The following is a 25452-nucleotide window of genomic DNA, read 5'->3' as shown; positions in this document are numbered from 1 at the left end:
ACCCTGGTGACACCCTCACCTCAAAAGGGACAAGCAAGTTTTTATAGCACCCCAGTGACAGACAGGGGTTTTTCCCCCTATTTTCCCATGGGGTCAGAAAGCCCACTAGACACCAAAATTTTCAAAATGGCACCAAAACAAACAAAAGGATGGGGCTGCCTACCATGGCATCAACCCGCACTCATCCCTGTTTGTTAGACTGCCTCTGGTACAGATATATTTTTTCTATAGGTACTCCGGCTTTCATCCTGTCTTGAAGAACCCTATAAGTTAAAGGCTGAAATGCATTGAAACCTCATTTTTGAAGTTTCTTGAAGTTTTTTTTAAATTAAAAGATGTATTAAATACACTGTATGTTTTTTAATACCAACGATTTTCATGTTGTATATGCATACGGTCCCAAGAGACTATCACTTAGAGGGATTGTGGTGAATATTATGCACAGCCCTCATTAAGTAATTGTGTGGAAGATAGGAGTGTTTTATGGTGTATTTTCTACTATTTTATTTGTAATATTGTGTACTGTATTCTTTTTGTACATATGAAAAATGTATGTTTTATGCACCACACCATACAGTAGCATACCTCCAGTAAAAGAATGTGAATATAACTGGATTTACTCAATAAAAGAAGAATCTCATATTTTTGTGTTATCAATGATTAACTTATGTACTCATTAGATTTAGCATTCATTGTATTTTTCCCTGCTACTCAATCCTATTTTTGTAGCATAGGGCTGCCTAAGACTTACCTGAGGGGTGCTATACGTGTAATAAAAAGGAAGGTTTGGACCTGGCAAATAGGTTAACTTGCCAGGTCAAAATGGCAGTTTAAAACTGCCCACACCAGCTCTTCAGTGGCAGGCCTAAGCCATGTTTAAGGGCTTCTGAAGTGAGTGGCACAATCAGTGCTGCAGACCCACTAGTAGCATTTAATGTACAAGCCCTGGGCACATATATTACCCTTTACTAGAGACTTACAATTCATTTAAATATGCCAATTTTGGATAAGCCTTTGTTATCATATTTTGATTACAGAGCAGATGCACTTAAGCACTGGTTAACAGTTGTAAAGTGCCCTGAGTCCTAAAGCCAACAAAAATGAATTCAGCAAAAAGAAGAGGAGGAAGGCAAAACGTTTAGGGGTGACACTGCAAAAAGGTCCATTTCCAACACAACCCCCCTCCAGGCTAAAGCCAGGGTAGAGTAATCAATCTCTTGATTCACTTCCCTGCGTAGGGCGATAGAATATGGACAATGACTCACTACTGCAGGGGCGCTTGCCAGTTCTACACCTCTCTGAAACGAGTTGGACCCTTCTGTCTATACACTCGTGCCCACTGATCAGACCCATGGGTAACCCTTTTCCTCACCTGTAAACCCCATCTGTGTAGCACCTAACCTTACTTTGCTCACAAATGCATCTCTGTAGGCAGACAGTATAACCCAGGCTGACATTCTGATGTGGCCCATTCCACCCCTTGTGTCTGACCTCTGGCCCCAACCGGGCAAAACTCTGACCACAAGGGCTACAACCAACAGAGGCCACAGCATCAAGAGCCAGGCCACTGGCCATCCAGGGCTCTCTGACTTCTGTGATTTCCCAAAGTGGGGGGCAGTAGCTCCAGGTGCCTTGCACCCTTTTTCCACTTCACCTCCCACCAGTTATGCTCCTCAGCTCAGGACCCTGAGGCTGAACAGGAGACAGGGATAGGCTCTCTTTCACCCTGTTTCTCTTTCTAGGGTCCCATACCTTCTCTGCTTGAAGTAGTACCACCAGAAAGCTGAACCATTAGGAGGCATGTGTTCCCCCGACACCAGGGCAACTCATTCCACAGAATGCAGTCTATGGGCATTTGGGGACTAAGAATGACCCTCCTCTGGGTCACCTCCCCACCGCACTGCAGGGTTACCAGGGCCATAGGGCAGAAAAGGTCCTACCCAAGGGCTTGAGTCACCCTACACATCTGGCCTATGTACTGCTCTGTGGAAACTATCTTTTCCACAATCATGGTCCATCTAACTCCAGTGCCCCTCTGAGCAGTGACTGGGACCCCATTCATTTCCACCTGGTGCAAATGATGACTCCCTCCCTCAGGGATCAGCAACTCACCCTCTGAGTCCATATCCCAACTGCAAACACACCCTCAGGGATTTGTGATGGACTGTGATTGAACTGATTACACATGAAGCTGACCTCCATGAAAAAGAGCAGAGATGGGTCTACAGACCGAGGTCTCATGAGAAAGGTCTGAACGAAAATATTCTGTGGGGCCAATTTGCCTGACACATAAACAGATATATTGGGTATGATATCCCTGGGCATTTTTCATTGAGGTACAGTGATTGACATTTAGACTGATCGAAACCAAGTCTAGCAACATCACAGTATCCAGGTTTGATATGGAGTATAAATAACAATGCTTGATGCCCTGTACCATGAGTGTGTACTCATCGGAATACACGTCCCGTTTTTTTTCCCCGTAATTGGCCTACAACAGCACCCCATATGGCATACAAAACAGTTTCTCAGCGTCATGATATATCCATCTAAGTTGAGTAAAGTGACACTCACTCCACTTACACTCCACCTAATAAGCAATTCTACAAAATTTTAACGTTACAGCCATTCATTGTCCATTTTCACATGTATCAATAATGTTTTTAAGCTCTTCTTTCCCCTCACGCCCTTGTATTGGATATTAGTTACCGTTTTCTCAACCTTTTACCTCACACCGTATAAACTTGATCACCTCTCCCTTTTTTTTAGCCTTTTGAAGTAACATTGAGGAAGTTTATTAATTGGCCATATGCCACGCTCGATGTTCTTTCACTAACCCGGAAGTAACCGGACTGAGTGCACGGTTATCACAGTGCGAGTTCTAGCCTTTCTCAAAACCAATGGGAGACACGTTGAATTACTCATGTGTTCAAATACGACTTTCCCTGCGGCTCCAGTATCATCGGAGCCACGGAGGAGGACAGTCAGGTCTACAGAGAGGGGGTAGCCTTGACGGAGTAAGTAGGGGCATTCTGCCCGTCCGAGGACACAAGCGTTTGAGCATAAACTGTCGGATTGATCTTAAAGAACTCTGTTTTAGTTTTTGATGATATTTGTAGGGTTTGACTAAAGGCGTGCCTCCATTTAACTCCATGAAGAACTCATGGGGCCCAATGATTATCGCATTTTAAGTATGTACTCGTTATAAGTATGTACTGATTCTAACACAATGTATGATGGTGACTCTACAATGTATGTTAAATGTTTGTCGTGTCTTGTTTCACGGAAGTACGCACGCCTTTGGACAGTTTGAAAAATATATTTCACCACCATTCCTATAGTATTATCACCAAGTATGGGTGGAAAATTTGTTCCGCTTGCGGAATTTGCGAATTTTTGGCAATTTCACAATCCGCGAATCGCGCAAAATTGCCCAAAAATCCACAATTTGCGAGTTGGCGGATATTTTTTTTTCTTGTTTGCGCTTCAAAAATACAATCTCGCGCACACGGCATTGACTTACCATGATTCTGCGTTCGCTGATGAGTTTTCCTCCCTGTTCGCGTGCGCTGCGAGATTTTGGTAGCTGGCCAAGCGACGCCGCGATCGTGAACACGTCATTGCGACCCGAAACAGGAAATTGCAAACGCAAACACGTCATTGCGACCCGAACAGGAAACTGCGAACGCGAACACGTCATTGCGACCCGAAACAGGAAAAAGGCATCGCGAGCAGGCTGGTTAAGTGGAAACAACATGTTCGCGACCGTTTGGACCGCATGCGCAAGTTCACGTTCCCGAACAGGTAAAAAAATCTCGCGAACTCGCAAAAAATGTTTTTAGCAAGCTCGCGGAATTTGGCGGATTTTTGCGAATCGCGATTACGAATTCGCACATTCTGCACATGCTTAATTATCACTACCATAACAACACAATTAAACCTAACGGTCGTGTTTATTTTTAATCCATTTTCTTTATTCTTGCATGTATTTTTGATTTTTAGCGCAGACCAAATAGGTGCTGTATGTTTAATTTAGATTTTTATTATCACTTGTGTTTATCACAGCACCAGGAGTGGGAACATTATTTTTCCTTTCTAGGTCCTGATTAAATGCCTTGGGGCTAGGCATGAAACTAGTTGACCACTAAGAGAAATCTTAGGTAATCACACCTAGAAGGTTTATCCATGTCCCCAGACTTTAGCATACCAATTGAAGGGTAGAAATAAATTGATTTTGGAACTCATTTCTTTGGTATTTTTATCCTATTTTCTCATTTTTTTAAAATACCCACTCCCTTTTGATTCATCACTAACGGTTGTGTGTATAAGAACACCCCCAATTTTTACAAAACCAGTGCTCCCGCATATTCACAGGTCATAGCAGGCCCCTGTCCATAGAGAATTAAACAACAAGTGGTTCTGTCGGGTAGAAAGTACGTTAGTTAATGATGCTCATAGTGCATTTTTAATACAGAAAGCAACCTATAGAATACGCCTGTGGGGTAAAAACACATATCACTTTTGACAAATAAGGACAAAAATATATTTTGCTTTTAGTACTGTTTCTTTTATCAGAATTGATTCATTCGTAGACAATCACAGTAAACAAAGACTAAACCTGTCAACACAAGATATTTACATGGATGTGTGGTGATTATGTGGTAATAGTCCTCCGTGCTCAACAAGTGTACAGTATATACATGGTGGTTATGGTTTCTATGTGCAGGTGGGTGGTAGGCCAGATAATGCTTTTACACCAGAGACTCCTATCTTCCGTTGTGTGGAGTCCTGATAGTTCTGGACCTGAAATGTGCGTCGACGTTTCAACCCTGGTAGTGCCCCGCTTGGTGGTCACGACGGGTCTTCATCAGGACAAGGTGTCGGGGGGGTTGACAGCCTAAAAACTGTAAGAGGAGGCATGTGTGAAAGGAGAGGTTGCTGGTGTGCTCATAAAGATGCACTGTCTGTTAAGGGTCGTCAGTACTCACCCTTGGGAGGCCGGAAGTATCTCAGCCGAGGGCGGGGTGACTCGAGGAATATTCGGGTCGGGTCCAAGTGGGTATTTTTCTAAAAAGGGTGGTAAAAACGGTGTTTCAGGGTTCAAGTAATGGCGAGAGCGCAGTGTGGGTACTCCTATTAAAACACCACACGAGTGTGTGAGAGCAAAAGTTTACGGGGTGCGTGTACTTTTCCCTTAACGGAAGAAGTGGAGGGTGGCCCGGTGCCAAGGGGCCAAGTGATTAGTTGATTGGAGGAATGGTATCTGGTAGATGCAGTGCCGATTAAAAAGTGAAAGGTTGCCAATATGATTGGGCTTTGGTGCTGGTTAAAAATTACTGTGAGCGTGAATGAGCAACCCTACCGGTGGGCCTACACATGACATTGAGTTATCAAGATGATGGGGCCGTGGTGCAAATTAAAAAGTTCTAAGTGTGGATGTATCAGCGTTAGCAAGCCAATACAATCGTTAACAGGAGAGCCTACATCACTGATGGTGAAGTGCAGGGGGGCCCGGTGCCAGGGGCCAAGTCATCAGTTTAAAAGAAGAACGGATATCGCGTGGCCGTAGTGCAGATTAAAAAGGTTCTAAGTGCGTATAATTGGCTTAAGGTTGCCAATACGATTCTGACACTACGGCCCCATCATCTTGGTAACTGAATGTCATGTGTAGGCCCACCGGTAGGGTTGCTCATTCACACTCACAGTAATTTTTAACCAGCACCAAAGCCCAATCATATTGGCAACCTTTCACTTTTTAATCGGCACTGCGTCTACGAGATACCCGTTCCTCCAATCAACTAATCACTTAGCCCCTTGGCACCAGGCTACCCTCCACTTCTCCCGCTAAGGAAAAAGTACACTCACCCCATAGACTTTTGCTCTCACACACTCGTGTGGTGTTTTAGTAGGAGTACCCACACTGCACTCTTGCCATTACTTGAACTCTGAAACACTGTTTTTACCCCCCTTTTTAGAACAATACCCACTTGGATCCGACCCAAATATTCCTCGAGTCCCCCCGTCCTCGGCTGATATACCTCCGGCCTCCCAAGGGTGAGTACTGACGCCCTTAACAGACAGTGCATCTTTATGTGCACAGCAGCAACCTCTCCTTTCACACACGCCTCCTCTTACATTTTTAGGCTATCAACCCCCCCCGACACCTTGTCCTGATGAAGACCCGTTGTGACCACCAACCGGGGCACTACTAGGGTTGAAACGTCGATGCACATTTCAGGTCCAGAACTACTAGGACTCCATACAACGGTAGATAGGAGTCTCTGGTGTGAAAGCATTATCTGGCCTACTACCCACCTGTACATAGAAACCATAACCACCCTGTATATACTGTACACTTGTTGAGCACTGAGCACTATTGTCACATAATCACCCCACATCCATGTAAATATCTCGTGTTGACAGGTTTGGTCTTTGTTTACTATGATTATCTACGAATAAATCAATTCTAATAAAAGAAACAGTACTAAGCAAAATATATTTTCGTCCTTATTTGTTAAAAGTGATATGTGTTTTTTACCCCACAGGCGTATTCTAGAGGTTGCTTTCAGTATTACAAATGCACTATGAACATCATTAACTAATGTACTTTCTACCCAACAGAACCACTTGTTGTTTAATTGATACTTACCCAGGTTCTGAGGGACACAGGGTTACCCCATTATTATCCGATCCCTGTCCGAAGAGGGCAGGGAATGACTGAATGTTGAAGCATGCCACCAAGGGGTAACCTGGGTGGGTGAGCGTTTTATAAAAAAGAAAATAATTTCTTCTTCTTTTTAGCTGTTTTTTCTCTGGAAGTAGATTTATCTTCCTTACCTTATTTCTCCTTCTTTGAGGGGGTAAATGTTTTGATTATTTGGGCAGACACTATAACCATGGTTGACAGTGTGACGTGGACCATTTCACCCCTTGTGTCTGACTTCTGTCCCCAACTGGGCAAAACTCTGACCACAAGGACAACAACCAACAGAGGCTACTGACAGCTGTCAGCCTCAAGAGCCAGGCCACAGGCCATCCAGGGCGCTCTGACTTCTGTAATTTCCCAAAGTGGGGGACCATGCACCCTTTTTCCACTTCACCTCCCACCAGTTATGGCTTGATATGCTGAGACTGGCTTCTCAGCCCAGGACCCTGAGGCTTAACAGGCGACAGGGGTGGGCTTTCTTTTACCCTCTTTCTCCCTCCAGGGTCCCATACCTTCTGCTTGAAGTAGTACCACCAGAAAACTGAACCATTAGGATGCCTGTGTTCCCCTGGCACCAGGGCACCTCCTTCCACAGAATGCAGTCTATGGGCATTTGGGGACTAACAATGACCCTCCTCTGGGTCACCTCCCCACCGCACTGCATGGATACGAGGGTTATAATGGCGGAAAAGATCCTATCCATGGGCTGGAGTCACCCTACACATCTGACCTATGTACTGCTCTATGGAAACTAGCTTTTCCACAATCATGGTCCATCTAACTCCAGTGCCCCTAGGAGCAGTGACTGGGACCCCAATCACTTCCCCCTGGTGGAAATGATGACTCCTCCCTCAGAGATCACCAACTCACCCTCTGAGTCCACCTCCCAATAAAGGAAGATCACGGCATGGTCACAAGCTGCCCCTGGGGACTACTTACCCCGAAGGCTACATAGGCCACTCATGTAGGAATATCACCAGTGGATGGTTTCTTAGGACAGCCAGGGTCCCCCTGCTTTTATCCTTGCAGGGAACACTCAAAGCTGTGGGGTTGGGAAAGGAGTGCCCTAGGCCACAGCCCACAAGAACCTCCTACCTGTTTCTCGGAAGGGGCACAAGGACCCTTTTCTCCCTTCTTACTCTTGGACCTGTCTGTGCTACCCTTGACCCTCCCGTCACTCTGCTGGAGGGAGCCTGAACCACCCCTCTTGGGGTCACTCCCATATAACTTCCTGTGGATTGTGGTGCTGACCCATTTGTCTGCCTCCTTAGCAAACTCTCTGGGGTCAGTGAGCTTACTATCAACAAGGTGTTGGAGCAGCTCCGGAAAGCAAAGACTGAACATATGATCTATTGCAAACGAGTTATACAGCCCCATATAATCTTTTACCTCACTGTCCTTCAATGAACCATCCAGTGCATTGCAAAAATAATACACACAATCCACTTAGGTCTGTTGGGAAATCTTCTGTCTATCCCTGAATTTCTGTCTATAGTTCTCTGGGGTGAGACTAAACTTTCTGATTAGGGCCTCCTTCATAGGGGTATACTGCATCCTGTAACTCCATTGTAGGGCCTGTAGAGTGCCCCTCCCCTCACTAGGGATATGTCTCCAAAGACTAGCCCCTCAATCTGCCTCAGGGACCTTGTACATTTGGAGTTCATTTTCATAGGCCTCATACTATCTGTCTATGTCATCTCACACCACATAATCAGACGCCAGACCTTTTGGTATGTGGGCCCTCCTCTCAGAGGGCATAGAAGAAATGCTGCCACCATCACCGCTAGACTCCACCTCCCTGCCTTTGATATCCAGCTCTCCCAGGGTCAACTCCTGAGCCATCATTATCTTTTCTTCCAGGGCCAACCTGGTTTTCAATTGGATGGAGCTTAGTCTCATTGTGAGCACTGGTCACCTGGTAACGAACACCAGGTATCATTTGGTCTGATGAAACCAGTTTATAAACAACCATAGTGACATTTTCACCTGTATCCCTCAGAACCTCTACTTCAGTTCCAATGATCTTTGGCCTTTGTCTATACTTCTTAATGATTGGAGGTAGGACTGCCAGGGCTTCAATATCCACCCCACCCAAAGAAACTAAAGTAGCCTCAGTGTATCCTCTGGCCTCTCCAGAGTACAAGTCCACCGCCATTTCTATGATAGTCAACCCCTTCAACTGTCCACCACTGGGGGACTTTTTGAAGCATGCTGGATCTCCTTTCTTATGCCCAGACTGATGACCGTCATAGCATACCCAAGATGCCTTTGTAGGATCCCAGTTCTTACCTGGGTAACCCTCCCCATGACCTGGGAAGAATCTTGGGCCCGCCCTCCTGAGAAGAACTTTGGGCCCTTTAGAGAACTCTTCTTTTTATACTTGTTGTTGCTCTTCTCTTTTCCTTCTTGGGAAGTCTGAGCACCATTTGTGTGGTCACTACCACCATGGGCCTTCTTGGACATCCTGGTTCTGACCCAATTTTCAGTTATCCTCCCTAGCTCTCTTGGAGAAGACAACTTAGAATCCACTAAATGTTGATGCAATTTTTCTGTGGTACAATTAGTCAAAATATGCTTTCATAATTAAATTATATAGCCCATCATATGTGTCCACCTCATTGCCTTTTATTCAGCCTTCTAGTGTGTTATTTAAGGAGTCTAAAAAATCCACCCATGTCTGGTTTTGACCTTTATGGATATCCCTAAACTCCACTCTGTACTCATCTGTGGTCAGTCCAAATCCTTCTTTCAATGTCTCCTTGATATGGCAATAGGGCTCAGTCACACCCTCTTAAGGGCCAGGAGTCTATCTCTCTCCTTGACTGACAACAACTTTCACAATAGAGAACTCTGGTGCTGGTGACCTAGCCTGCTCATTTTGTAGGCCCTCTCAAAGGCTATAAACCATTAATCGATGTCATTACCATCACCAAACGTTGGGGAAATACCTGTAAGAATCTTAGGGTCAGAGGTTTCCTCTTTTTCTCCATGAACATTGCTGCCACTTTCATCTTTGGGCCTCAAGCTCATCTTAATCCTTCTTTCTTCAAGGACTAGTCTACTTTCCTCAAGTTCAATCTTTTTCTTCTCTAGTGAGGGAGGTCAAGCTCGTCCGCAAGGCTTCCTACCACTTTGCCAGTAGGGAATCTACTAGAGTGACTCCTGCTGGTGAAAAGTATCTGGGAAAGGATAGAGATATGTGGTCTTCACCTTCTTTCCCATCATCAATTTGGGCTAGTGCATCATCCACACCCTCTTCAGGGTCTTCTTCTAAGGAATGCCCCTCCCTCTGTAGTTCTCTTTCTCATAGGAGCTGGGGGCCTTTTTATGGACTTCCTTTTTGGCTGTTGCTCTATAGCTAATGCCCCTAACTTTGAACAAAACTCTTAGTTCACTGATCTTCAGAGCTGGGATGACTGACTGAGTTTTTGCCCAGCCTCTATTATGCGCTTCTTCTTTTTTGAAAGGTGTGACCTTATTAAAACTTTAAAAGACATTTTTAAAACCTATGGCTAACTTTCTTTTTTCTTTTACTTACTTTATTGGAATGGAAGGTCTACACAGGGCCGTAACAATTCCAATTAAACTTTCTTTTGAAAAATCTGAAAAAATTATTTGGGTTTAATGTCAATAGTGGATTTTTCATGCAAAAATCACTTATGACTAAGTGGTACTGCAAAACACATGGTATGGATCCCACATTTGTAACTCCAACATAAGAAAGTGGAGTATTATGCAGTGAGGCTGGTTAGGTTTCACTATGCGTTACTCTCACAGTACCCCAAAGATTGGTTCTTTGGATTCACACTAATAAATCCTTGGCTCAGTCCTGGTTAAGTGGCACAGAGCCGTCAGGCTGTACTGGAGCAACATGTGTTAAGCTTTTCAGAGAACCAATGTGGAAGACAAGTCATAGACACGACTCGAAAGAAATCTGACACCAATTTATGAAAATAGAGCAGAATTATATATAAATTCAGACACCAAAACAAACACAAACAGCCTCCCGGGATTTGCGGCTCTGCTCGCTGGCTCTGTTGACATGGCGTGTTGGCATCATTATATTTAGCGGACCAGAGTTGAACAAAAACATCAAGGGACACTGTTTGATTCAGAGAGTAGAGCCAGATTGTCTGGGCTCACTCTAACAAGTCCTATAACAATCTCTGACTCCTAATATGACCCCAAATACATAAAGTGCCTAGAAGGAATACGTTTGGTTCAGGCAGGACAATAGTAGGACTTTAAATAAACTTGGGAAACACATATTGATTTAGGTGACTCCCCACACATGAGCGTAGTAACGCCAGGAAGGAATCAAAACATAATATGTGTACACATTTGTCAATATTGGTCTTTTGTTGTTTAGCAAAGTTTATGTTTTGTATATGTGTTGTGCATAATTGTGACACGAAATATTGCTGAGATTAGTATGTATTAGATTTAGGGATACTTATTTGTCAAGAAAGTTCTGTTAAAGAAAAAGAAGTAAGAAGCACAACCAAAGAGTCAATAAAAGGGACATCTGTGTTTGAAATGTGGTGTGATTTATGGTGTCAGAGGTAAAACTGTTGTTAAAGTCTTTTGATTTTTGATTCTGGCCTCTGCCTACCTTAATCGAATCAATCCCCTTAACTTGATATCCAGGAGTGCCCCTTAAATCATACATTTAGGGGCGTTAGGGGTGTGGCTGCAAGTAGCCAATGGGCACCTACCCCCTCTACAAATCTGCATCTGAGGTGACCACATCTGGGGGGGTGCCACCTTTGCTACCCAGAAACCTCTAATATGCCACTTTAAAAAATGGTAGAATCCTTCCTTGGCTATGCAGGCCAGGTATCCCACCCTAGGGGTGTGGCTAGCCATTTGGGTTTGTACATCTCCTGACTTTCTAATTTTCCTGCCTGCCCGGGTGCACATGTGCCTGGGGCAGAGGGAGGGCTGTTTCCGACAATGGGAGGCAGCCTGCATGGTGCCCGGGGAGGGTAGTTAGGAAATTCCAAGCACTTCAAAGAGAAACCCCTAAAAACTTACACCACATTAAAGAAGGCACCATGTATAAAAATAGGGCACTCAAACCCGCTCTTCAATTCACTTTCGGGACCTTTGGAAGGACTCCTAGATAAATAACTACCTGCTGCTATGGCCTGTTGTGTACTCTATGAGATTGCTTTGCTGCACCTGTGAGGACTGTTTGGTTTGCTGCCATGAACCCTCAGAGGCCTGTCCTACTTTTGACCCAGATTCTCCATCTGAACACTGGACTACCAGAGTCACTTATAGGGCTAATTTGCTGGCCTCCTGTTTTCTGTAAAACTCTTAAGAGAAAAATTGTGAAAATCTTATGATGCTGATGCAAAAAACAGCTATAAATCAGCTCTAAGAAAACTTCGCAAAACAAGTTGAAAAGACACAGAGCGAATATTTATCGGTGTACATTTCATCAGTTTCTAATACACTATGTCAACTCTCATTTTTTTTCCAATCTTTTTTATCCCCAGCTGCTATGGAAAACAGAGTCATTGCTTCCTTGAAACTATATAGTGACCTGACTGAATTATTCCATGAAACAATCAAGACCATTTATTTATTCGAAATTCAAAGTTGAGAGTTCTGTCTCTAGTACATAATATGTCAGGATGGACTAAGGCATTCAGCTATCCGTTTGGAGCTCTATCTCTTGAGGCCTCTGCAAAGTGAGGGGCAGATTTATGTTGCCTGACGCATCTCTGCAAATCGGCAGAGATGTGCCAGGAAAGATACGACACGCAAGTTTATCCTTGCGCCACCCATGATGCGCCGCATTTACAATGTGGCGTACCATGGCGCAGGAATAAACAGATGCGTGTCGCATCTAGGGCGTGAAGTTGGCGCAGTGCTGAAGTTGTGTTGCGTGCGGGATGCAACTCCAGCACTTTCCCTACTTGCCCTAATTGTAACGTGGTGCGTCAAGCCTTACGCCTGCTCCAAGCAGGCGCAGGGTTTTGACACATCAGCGTTGGGAAAGTGACTCAGTGAAATCTTGTAGATTTTACTGAGTCACTTTTCAGGGGCGTTCCTGCGATGGAACGCCCACCCTGCTTGGAAACGCCCACATGAAACCTGACTCAGGTTTCATGTGGCGCAGGGCCTTACACTGTGACGCATCTCCATAGATGCGTCACAATGTAAGTATGTCACAACGTGGCGCAGGGTTTACGCCGCCGCGTCACATGCAACGGTGGCGCAAAAGTGCCGCAAGTCCGACATAAATCTGCCCCCAAATGTCTAAGTGTAAATCTACGTCCCCTCTAGACCCATGCATTCCCTCGTATTTTAAATCTGGTATCTGCTACTATTCTTTACATTATGAACAATGCTTTGAAAACTGCAATAGTTCCCGTGAGCTGGAAAAAAGCTCAATTGCTCCCCCTACTGAAGAAGCCTAAAGCTGACCCAAAAATCTCGAGTAATTTTAGACCAATTTTGCATCTGCCTGTAGTTTCTAAGATTCTGTAGTAATATGTCAATCCAGCAACTATCCCATTTCCTGGAATCGAACAACCTTCTAAATGAGACACAGGCGTCTGTGCACTGGTTAAATGTCTGACCACATTGCAACCATGCAGACAGTTGGAGTGTGGCCTAGGACATCAACTGTTCTGGTCTACGCTTGGGATTTCTGTAATATTGAACTCTCACGACTCTGAGTTTGCACTTGCAATATAGTGTACTGTTGTTCTGCAACTTCAATAAGTATTAATACCTACCTCAATACTGGTCATATTGTGGAGCAAACGCTGTGAATTAGTTTTCCCTTAGGTAAACAAACTAGTGAGCCAGGCACCACCTTTTTATTTTTATTTTTTAAGTATAATTAAGTGGTTGGTAATAAATGATTTAAACAAATAGTGTTCAATTTTATAACATAATAAAAGTTTCGACATACTTTATTGTTACCATTTGGCCGCTGGTTTTCTTTGATCATGTCTAAGTTACCTTTATGTTGTAATTAGCAAACACATTTCTACTTTTCATTATATTCGTTTTGAACCTTCCATTTTTTATTCTTTTTCTTGTATTCATATTGATTTTTTTTTATTATTTTAGACCACCGCGCCTCTCACAAAATTACCTTGAGGTCTACCCACACTACCCAAGGGTGTGGTAAAGATAATTTAAATAGATATTTGTTTGCCTATGTAATGTCTGCGGCTCTATTGTGTTGTAAAAGTTTAGCACAAGCTTATCTGTGTCCAGTTTTAACCAGCAAGGTGAACTTATTACACTGTTCCATCATCTCATTTGTTCTAAATGCATAGCTGTTCATATAGAAATTAGAAACTGGGAACACAAAGATAAACCGAGCTTGCTTGACCCGGGATAAGGACGTGCCAGACACGTTATCCAGACTGCAGCACAGACGAGTGAATAGATGGATCACGTAAGGACATTCAGAGAGAAATTATTTACCTTGACTAATTTCCTTTAGGAACAGGAGACAAAGTAACCTCACACCTACTATTAGTCTTGAAAAGGGCCCAAGCTGTTAAGGGACAATGCACATGTTGGCAAAGAGACAATTAACTAAGCATAGGGCAAAGAGATCATTGTAAAGAACTAAGGGGCTAATTATGATGTCGGGCGGACTTCGTCTCGGTCCTGGGATAGACTGACCGCTGGTTGGCAGTCCCGACTGCCTAATTATGATACGACCAAACACTGTCCGGTCATATTCCTACATTTCCCTATGGGAGCATGCATTATGGCCTTAAACCAGCCATAATATATGCTCCCATAGGGAGGTAGGAGGTGCTGTTCATCCCTGCACCTGTGGCAGGCACCTAAGGTGCCTACCACGAGGTGCAGGGATCAACAGGGGAGCTTCATAGGGGCCCCCTCAGTCCCCAACCAGAGGCCGCACACACAAGGGGGCCCTGCTGGAGGCACCCGAACACGTTTTCCGACATGGTTTCCATGTCGGACAGGCCGGCATGGAAACCATGCCGGAAACCGTGCATCGTAATCCCAAGGGCGGAAAGGCCCACCCCCTTTGGGAATCTGAGCAGATTCCGTCTGACTGACGGGCTCCTTGAAACAAGAAAAAAAAATAAAGAACACTGAAGGAAATTATTGTAATGTCATATGTAACCGTTATATTTCATATTATTTGTAATTACTATCCATTTTATTTTTTCTAGAACCAACTCCTTTGAAAATTGCTTATTCTGAATATGATGAGGGAACACAATCTTTTTTTCAAGTGAATACCCATAACTGGGCACATATATGAGAAGTTAGAAAAAAACATTGTTGACTTTTGAGGGTGAGCAAAAGTCTCAGCAATTTTAAATAAATAGAATAGAATAGAAGCAGAGCCTGCAGTGTAACGGTGGAGAAATATTTTCTGCAGTGTAATAACAAGGGGAGAAATGCTGAGACAAGACAGGCCTCTGCTAGTCGCTCTATACTTCTTATTACATTATTGATAGTTGGTACAGTTTCTGACAAAAAGTAACACAGCATGCAACAATGGCCTTAGTTAAAACTCCTCTGTGCATCCCATTTGTGGTGCAAATTGGGGCTTGTTACTGTACCAGGAATCTGCGGCTGCCCGAGGCCACGCAGTGGCCATTAGGAGGGCGGCCTCCTAGTCACAGTGGGCTCCCCCCGCCCCCTTCTAGCACCCTCCCCTCCCCGGGGCAGGAGGAGTCCCGAGGGGAGCGTAGGAGGAGCTGTGTGGTCACGTCCGGTGCGGCAGGCAGGGCGAGGGGTACTTAAGTCCCCCTTGCCAATTTCCATGCCTCTTTGCCGCACTGGACGCGACGTGGTGACCTCGCCAGCGGGGACACACATTTTCCCTCCCGACCTCTCACCCTGTGTGTCAGCTTGGGGGGGACAGTTCGAACGTTTTAATGTTTTAATTCTCGTTGCAGGCGGAGTTACAGGGCGATCCGGAAGCAGAGAGGTGCAGCACTGTACCTCAGCGGGCACATAGGGGTGCCAGAGCCTAAGACCTGGGGCCTCAGGGGGGGTTCCGGGAATCCGTGTCGGCGCCCCAGTAGTCCTTCGGGCGGTGGTGGGCCTGTGCAACCGGGGGTTTGCCTAGCTACGCCCCGCAAGGGGCGTGAGTATAATCATTACCATAAGGGGCAGCACATAGGTGGTTCGCCACGGTGCTGCCTGGCTCAGCAGGCGGGCAGGTGGCGAGAATGCGGCCTGCCCTTGGATCGCCCGTAAGATAACCCACTATGATTACATAACGTTGTATGTAATAAACCTGCAGCAGTTTTTCCCAATCTAACACTGGTGTCTAGTGTGTTATTTGCGGAATGCATGCTTATGTTGTGGGGTGGGGGGTCCTGTTGCCTTGATGTGACTAAGAGATTTGGAGTAATTATAATATGTGACACTTTTTGCCTGCACAGTTTTCCCCAGGTAAAACGTGCTGCATTTTTAATACAAAAATCACAACTTTCCGAATCTGGACACTTCAGAGTAAGGAAAAACATGATATTACCACATTAGCTCCCATTTTATAGTGTGGAACTGTGGTTAATAGCACACACAGTAAATAATGCACCAAATGCCACTGGTATTCACTAGTTGTGTTATTACCTCCCAGAAGGTTGGACCAGGAATTTCTCCTGCAACGAATACAGAGGTGCTCCCTGCTCTGAGTAACAAACTGCGAGTATTTGGTATCCTGGTATTTATGTCAGACCCTGTCAGACAGCTGCGCTGTCTGGTTTGCTAATGGCATCTTGGGGGCATTCAGAAAGCTTCCCTGGAAATGCATTCCACCATTTGCTTACCATTGGCCTTGTTTTAGGCTATCCAGCTTGAGTACGTCCCTTCCCTTGCCAAATCTTATTTACTGTATTCTTCCACCAAAACTGAGTTTCTGTAAACAGGCCTTTAAATGTTGTTCTTATCATGTCACATATGATGTTTTCAGTCAAAGACAGGGGTCAAATGTCAGGCTTTGTTTTCCAGGGAGCTTGGTGTTTACTTTTTTTTCTCTGACTTCAAAGTGGCAATATTTATGTGACAATCATGCTGGCTACTGATGATGTGCTGGTTGGAAGGCTGTAGGAAGTTATTTTTTTCTACCTCACAACAAAATTTAAATGACTGTAAATGAACTGTGCAGATATTTCAGACTATAGTCAAGTCAAGTCAAGTCAAAAGATCTTTATTCGGAGTAAAAGAACATCCATAAAAGTACAAACAGAAAAAACACAATACATTTTTAAACATTCATCAGTAATTGCAATTGGAGAATTATCCGGGGACAAACGAGCAAAATCGGAATCCATTTACAATGTCCCAGCTATACAACATATGTCCCTTCGTGATAGTAAATCATTTAATTTTTTATAAAAGAAGAGAATATCTTACAATATTATTTAAAAACACTGTATAAAAACATTATTAAAATCATTAAAACCAATATTAAACCGTTATAAAAAGAGTATCAAAATAGAAAGTGCAGTGTGCAGTAGTTAAACATCAATATTAAGGGTGATTCTCGATCTAACAGCAGCTTTCAGAAAACAACTTATCCTAAAAATGACTTCATCTGATCCCAATACCAAAAAGGACCGGAGTGCCAATTTAAAATTGGTTAATCCGTTTTTCTTGCAGTAGGGCATAAGAAAATGTGCAGTGAATTTTTTATAAAAACCACAAAAGAACAAGAAATGCATAAGACTTTGCTTCAGGTCAGGGTTACAGGGGCAATTTAAGGTTTCGAGATGTTTATTATATCCCATCGGGAAGTTCAATAGATTGACTATACTCCCGTCTCGGAAGCGAAACAGTAAACCCCTTGCCCATCTACCAAGATGCAAACACAAGTATCTATACGGTGGGCCAGGTTTTTTAACGTGTGGTTCAGAATAGGCCAGATATTTTACAACCGTGCATTTAATCAGGTTCTTCCTGTCACGCTCTTCTCTATATAAGTCATACAATGCCCTTGAAATGATGGTTTTATGGGAGCGGTTTATTAGGTTTGGTGATGTGAACAGAGAAGCCAAACCCACACTTGCAAGGCTCTCGTTTACTGCTTTCAGCCATGGTATATGGTGTCCCCTATCACACTTTAAACAATCCAAAATAATTTCACGGGTTAATGCAGCAGCCGTGTTATTCCAGATCTTTATCCAGAATAGAGCTGGTCTGGACTTCACGAAATCTTCAATGTAAGGGATATTTAATTCATTATGGCATACATAGGTTGAAGAACAGATAACCCCCCCCAATACCTTACGACAAAATCTATTCTCTTCTATTTGAATAGGGGAGCAGTTGGTATAACCCCAAACCTCAGCGCCGTAAGTGCCAGTTGGCATACATTGGGTTTGGTATATCTTGACCAGGGAAGTTATTACATCAGCTTGGTTGGGCTGTCTCAGAGAGGTTACACAATTAATAGACTTGCCCAACTTGTTCCTGGCATAAGAAACATGTGCATGCCACGTACCACTATTTGAAAATAGCAACCCTAAATAGGGAAAAGTGCTAGTGCTTTTTAAAACATTTGACCCTGAAATGATCTGGGGGATTTTGTGATTTTTTGGGCCACAGCTCATGATTAAAGATTTTTTAAAATTAGTTGTTAGGCCTAAATCGGCCATAAAAAGGACAAAACCTGAGATTAAAATACGGAGTGCCTTGGGAGTGCGGCCCATCAGGACCGCATCATCCGCATAAAGAAGTGTGGGTATAGGGACTCCATTAATGTAAGGCACATCACTAGTTAAGGTGCTCAAAGTGCTGCTTAGCTTATTGATATACAAAATAAACAGGAGAGGGGCCAGCACACACCCTTGTCTGACCCCCCTTCCAATGCTAATATCATCAGAAACTTCACCCATTTGATTCACACGTACACAGGCTTTAAGATCATGATGTAAAAAGGCTAAAAAATGTACCAGATGGGCATCTAAACCATATTCAAGAAGGGTAAACCAAAGCCGGGAACGATTAACAAAATCAAAAGCCGAGCTCAGGTCCATAAAACCAAAATATAAAGGGGATTTCTTTGCGATATTGTATTTTGCCATGATCAGGTTCAGATTCAGACATTGCTCCACCGTTCCGACACTGCTACGGAACCCGAACTGGCTCGGATGGAGGATGTTATTCTCATCGGTCCATGTTCTTATCCTTTTAAATAAAATCCGCCCCAATACCTTTAAAGTGTTATCTATTAAAGAAATTGGGCGGTAACACCCAGGGTCCAGCCTATCGCCCTTTTTAAAAATAGGAACAATAATACTACGTGACCATGTTTCTGGGATCTCCCCTTCAGTTAAATTGTTAAAAACATTGCACAGCAATGGAGCCCAAAAATCTGGCTCACATTTTAACTGGTCTATAGAGAGCCCATCGGATCCAGGCGCTTTATTCCCGGCACTTTCTAAAATGGCATCAAATACCTCAGATATAGAAATAGACATTGAGTGTGGGGGGGGTAACAGTAAAGGAGGATTGTCTGGTGTTGCATAGATTTTACCAAAATGTGCAACCCAGATGGGACCAGTAATATTACAATTAATTTCGGTCAGAGTCGAACCGATAGATCTTATTTCCTTTACCTCCTTCCAGAACCCAGTGGTATCTTTTAGGTTAGCAGATCGTACCAGGGAATCCCAGTGGGTTTTCAGTAGATCGTTTGATCTAGTACGTAAAGCACGCTTATACTCTGCTCTGAGCAACCTTACCAGTGGTATATCCCTCGGTTCAGCTTTTAAGGCAGCTCTAAGCATCCTATTTGCTTTAGAGCATGGGCCATCAAACCATCTAGGTGAATCCACAGCCTTACTAGAGGCTGGTCTGGAAATTTCGCCTTTAATTGTGGTGCAGAGTTCAGAGAACGCTTTAACCACGTCGGTCCCATGGTCCTCTGTGCTTAGACAATCTTTGATCAAACTTGGGTATTTTTTACATACCCCTGCCAGGATTCCCTTATTGTCCACTCCCTTCCAGATTACCCTTAACTTATCTGTAGAAACTTCCAAACCCCTTGCGCCTATTTCACGTCTTGGGCATTTACCCTTCGGTAATGATAAATAGATGGCAATTGGATAGTGGTCACTGTGAATTTCACACACTACCTCAGCCCTTTTTAGTGAATTTGCAATGGCATGTGAAACGAAAACATAATCAATTGTGGTTCCACCCCCATGTCCAATAAAAGTAGGGAATGGGGATGCATAGTCTTCCATACCTACATGTTCCATGCAATTGACAAGTTCACTAGTAGCAAGGAAATCTAACAGTTCTTTTCCTCTTTTACATGGGGGATTCCTTAGATGTACATGTGCATTAAAATCCCCCCCTAAACAAATGCCATCAAATTTCCCATATACCTGTCCATCCATGATTTCATTAATAAAATCAAATAAGAGAATAAAATTTCGGTTAGGTTGAGACAAAAAATCATTATTATAGAAATTGATTAAACACAGTTTTATCCGCTCGGTATACGAGAGTGCCATAAAACTAGGGCAATTTGTTTGTAGCGCGTCAATTTTAGTCCCAGCACATATTTTTATCCAAATGGACAATCCACCACTAGGACGACCAACCAAAGGGACCGGGACAGTCCTGTTATGACAACTATACCCCTCAAGCAATAGATCCTCCACACACCAAGTTTCTTGAAACATCAATATATCATAACAATTGACACAATCCCTCCATGAAACAATTCCCAACTTGGACTTCAGGCCCGCAATATTCCAACTGAGGATACTTAAGTTATTATCTTTATTGTTCCTCGGACTGAGACCCTGGTAAGTACTTGAAGCGGATTTAGATGTAACATGTCCCTGTTGAACACATAATGGACTAGATGGAGAAATCTCCTGTGTTAACGGTTCCGCTTCACGAGATGGTTCCTTTAACTGGACTGCCTCAGGGCACACGGAAAGTAGTTTGGTCTTTTTAGTGGGCAGTCAGTCCAATGTATCCAGGTCCTGGAAAATTCCAAACCTATTCTGCAATGGGAAAACAGGAGGGGGTTGCATCATCTTGTGTGGAGGACGGTAGAAATATTTTAATGGTAGTGGTGTCACCACAGTGGATGGGCCGTGTCGACCAGGATTATAGTTCAGCAGAAATTTTGCAGTGCCCGGATTTCTAAAATTGATTACAATACAGTCCCCGTTGATATTTTTGTAAAGGGGACCGATCCAGGTTACACGCCGTGTGGTTATGATTTCTTTTGAGATATCATACCCCACTCCCTTGTGCTTCGTTAACCAGTCTATACACTTATTGTGGAGTTGAACCCATGATTCTCCTTGATCTTCCTTAAGCGGTGGGATACCAGCCAGAACTAAGACATAAGGACAGGCCTCAGGTGGAAGATGTAGGGCCGGGCCTTGATGTTTATTAGGTCTATTGTCCTCATGCGTGATCTTTCTATCGTGCTGGCTGGAATTAACAGGACCCTTCTGTACTAGTGTGGTCTGTTTCACTGTAATGCCCTTTTTTGTGGAATTAATAAATACTCCGCTTGCATCATTAGTGGAGACAGAGGGTTTAGATGAAGTGACGTTCCCATGTATAGGGTTACATGGTAATAAGGGAATGTTGGTTTGACGATCAGGCAGATTACTGCCAGTTGTACCCCTATTGTTGGACGCCTTAGGTGTAACAGACTGTGTGGGATTAGAAGTGGGTTGTTGTTCCACTGTCCTGATATTACCATGGTCACCAGTGGTGGTGACACGAGTAGTGGATTCAAGGTCTTTTAACAGACGTTCTACTCTCAATTTGTCCAAGTTTGCTATGCCTTTTCTCTTTGCATCCTCGTTTTTAATTAGATTCTCCAATTTATCAAGTCTTTTAAAAATATTATTAAATTGTTTGATCATTTGACCTTCCAAATTTTTAAAAATTGTCTCTGCAATAGTCTCAATAAGGTTCCCCTCTGATTTAGCATAATGACTAGGTTTGTCAGTTCCGTGGGGAGGCTCAGTCTGGGTGGAGATAGATATATGATTTGACCCTTCATTATTTATAATAACCATATCACCCAGATACGGTTGATCCTGTGTAGGTGCTATATATTGGACCAACTTCTGTCTCTTCCCCTTATTCCACATGCTTTGTGGAGTTGGTTGGTTGACAGTCCTTAGTGACTGCTTCCGTTTATTATAGGTTGTTTTAGCAGGGCCCCTCTTTCTCTTTGCTGCGACATTACCAGATACCTTATTAGCAGCCTCAATAGATGGTATTTCTGGGGCATGGCCAAGAGTCACCTCTGGTGCTATATACGTGACGGTATCCTCATCGTCTAAGACAATTGGTATTTCAACAATAGGATGTGAGGATTTTACGACGATTATCTCAGGATTTATATGGGTATGGGTATTGCCATTGATACTGCTCACGGCATGTGGTTGATTTGTGCTCAATGGACCCATAGAAAATCTCCTTTCAGTCTCAACAATCTCGTTGAATGCAGTGTCTATCAATGCCTCAAACGACGTTAACAATGTTACCGGGGACTCTGCATCTTGAGTAAGAATGTCAACATTTATGCATGTAGCAGTGCAGTCAGCCATTATAGGAGACCTATTTAAGGACTAACCTTTTTCTAAAATGTTGGTGGGGTGGCCCGCCCGACCACTTCGACCTCTGAGGGCCTCAGAGGGCCCGCCCTTTGCCCGGGCTTAGCCCGGCGACGTCCGCGCGCGTCCGCGACGCGGAGGGAGCGTCCTGCTGAAGTAGCGCCTCCAGGCGCGCAGCGGCAGGAAGTGGCCGGAAGTGGTCGCACTGCCCTCTGGGAGCTGTAGTCTCCAGCCGCCACCAGCCGCGAGGAATGGAGAACGCGGCGGCGGCGAGACCCACAGCGTCAGGAACCCAGGGGCAGGAAGGCAGAAGAGCGTCTATCCGGTAAGCTTCCTGGCGGCAATATGGCTCGTTTTCCCCGCTCCACCGAGGGAGCGTCCTGCTGAAGTAGCGCCTCCAGGCGCGCAGCGGCAGGAAGTGGCCGGAAGTGGTCGCACTGCCCTCTGGGAGCTGTTGTCTCCAGCCGCCACCAGCCGCGAGGAATGGAGAACGCGGCGGCGGCGAGACCCACAGCGTCAGGAACCCAGGGGCAGGAAGGCAGAAGAGCGTCTATCCGGTAAGCTTCCTGGCGGCAATATGGCTCGTTTTCCCCGCTCCACCGAGGGAGCGTCCTGCTGAAGTAGCGCCTCCAGGCGCGCAGCGGCAGGAAGTGGCCGGAAGTGGTCGCACTGCCCTCTGGGAGCTGTAGTCTCCAGCCGCCACCAGCCGCGAGGAATGGAGAACGCGGCGGCGGCGAGACCCACAGCGTCAGGAACCCAGGGGCAGGAAGGCAGAAGAGCGTCTATCCGGTAAGCTTCCTGGCGGCAATATGGCTCGTTTTCCCCGCTCCACCGAGGGAGCGTCCTGCTGAAGTAGCGCCTCCAGGCGCGCAGCGGCAGGAAGTGGCCGGAAGTGGTCGCACTGCCCTCTGGGAGCTGTAGTCTCCAGCCGCCACCAGCCGCGAGGAATGGAGAACGCGGCGGCGGCGAGACCCACAGCGTCAGGAACCCAGGGGCAGGAAGGCAGAAGAGCGTCTATCCGGTAAGCTTCCTGGCGGCAATATGGCTCGTTTTCCCCGCTCCACCGAGGGAGCGTCCTGCTGAAGTAGCGCCTCCAGGCGCGCAGCGGCAGGAAGTGGCCGGAAGTGGTCGCACTGCCCTCTGGGAGCTGTAGTCTCCAGCCGCCACCAGCCGCGAGGAATGGAGAACGCGGCGGCGGCGAGACCCACAGCGTCAGGAACCCAGGGGCAGGAAGGCAGAAGAGCGTCTATCCGGTAAGCTTCCTGGCGGCAATATGGCTCGTTTTCCCACTATATCACAATTAGGACATCGCAAATGAAACACATTTTTTGGTAATTCTGAAGTGTGGTGGAAACTAATATTTTAATACGATCAAAATTAATCAATACACTTGGTGATGATATTTCCACACATTATTGTTTGTGCACTGTATACTTTTATCAGTAAAACTGTGTGTCTGTACAAATGTAATAGTCATTTCAATCGAAGATGTATTATCTGTAATGGTAGTACGTTACCACACTATGCATACTCCACTTTACACTACTCCACTCTACTCTACACTGCTCCATGCCACAGTACTCTAGTCTGCACAGCTCTACACTATGCCAATCCATGCCACTCCACACTGCATCACTGCAATCAACTCTGCACCACTCCAGTCTATACCTCTCTACTCTACACCACTCTACTCTATGTTATTGCACTCTACTGCACCCTACTCTACTATGCACCACTGCACTCTTCCTCACTGCACTCTACACCATTCCACTCTAAACCACTCCATTTTATGCAACTGCATGCTATGCCAATGCACTCTACTCTGACTGACTCCACTCTACACCAGTGCACTCTATGCCAATCTACTCTACAATCTAATCTACTCTGCACCACTGCACTCTACGCCACTCTACTCAATGCCACCTTACTCAATCGTGCACCACTCCACTCTATTCTGAAACAATCTACTCTACTCAAAGCCACTGTACTCTGCTTTCAGTGGCATGGCACTCTACTCTGCACCCCTCTACTCTATGCCACTTATACTCTACTCTGCAACACTCTACGCCACTGCACTCTAAGTCAACTGCACTCTGAGCACTGCTACGCTACTCTAATATGCACCTATATACTCTACACCACTGCACAGCTATGCCACCTCACTCTACTCTGCACCATTCTACTCTCACCACACTACTGCACGCTATGCCAATGCACTCTACCACCAAAGCACTGTACATCACTACACTCTATGCCACTAGACTCTACACAAATGTACTCTATGCCACTCTAATCTACTATGCCCCACTGCACTCTATGACACTGCACTCTATGCCTCTACACTCTACACAACTCTACTCTATGCCAGTGCACTCTACTCCACTCTACTATGCCCCACTGCAGTCTAGCACTCCAGTCCACTCCTCTCAACTGTGCACGACTCTATTCTATGTCAAACCACTTGATTCCACTCTACTCTGCAACACTTCACTGAATGCCACTGCACTCAATGCCACTACTCTATGCCACTGCACTCTAGTCTGCATAACTCCACTCTATGCCATTTTACTCTACTCTGAAAAAAGCTACTCTACGCCACTGCACTCTATGCCACTCTAATCCACTCTGCACCACTCCACTCTATGCCACTGCACTCTATGCTGTGCCATTCTACTTCACTCTACTCTGCACCACTCTACGCCACTGTACTCTATGCCAATGCACTCCACACCACTTTCCTCAAAACCAATGGACTCTGTGCCACTGTACTCTACCTCAATTCTGTGCACTACTGCATTCTACGTCACTATACTCTACAACACTACACCACTGCATGCTACACCACTATACACAACACCACTCTACACCATTGCACTGTCCATCATTGCACTCTATGCCACTCTACTCTGCACCACTCTACTCTGCATTGCTGGACTCTGCACCCCTGTACTTTTCACCCCTGTTCTCTATGCCAATTCACTGTATGCCACTGCACTCCAAGAGACTGCACGCTACAACACTCTACTCTTCAAGACAGCGCTCTCTGCAACTGAACTCAATGCCACACTACTCTGCACCACTGCACTCTATGTCACTGCACTGTATGCTACTGCACTCTACTCTGCACCACTCAATTCTATGCAACTTTACTGTCCTCTATGCCAATGTCATCTACAC

Source organism: Lissotriton helveticus, chromosome 2_1, assembly GCF_964261635.1.
Source record: "Lissotriton helveticus chromosome 2_1, aLisHel1.1, whole genome shotgun sequence".
Lineage (NCBI taxonomy): Eukaryota > Metazoa > Chordata > Amphibia > Caudata > Salamandridae > Lissotriton > Lissotriton helveticus.
Note: the sequence above shows the minus strand (reverse complement) of the source record.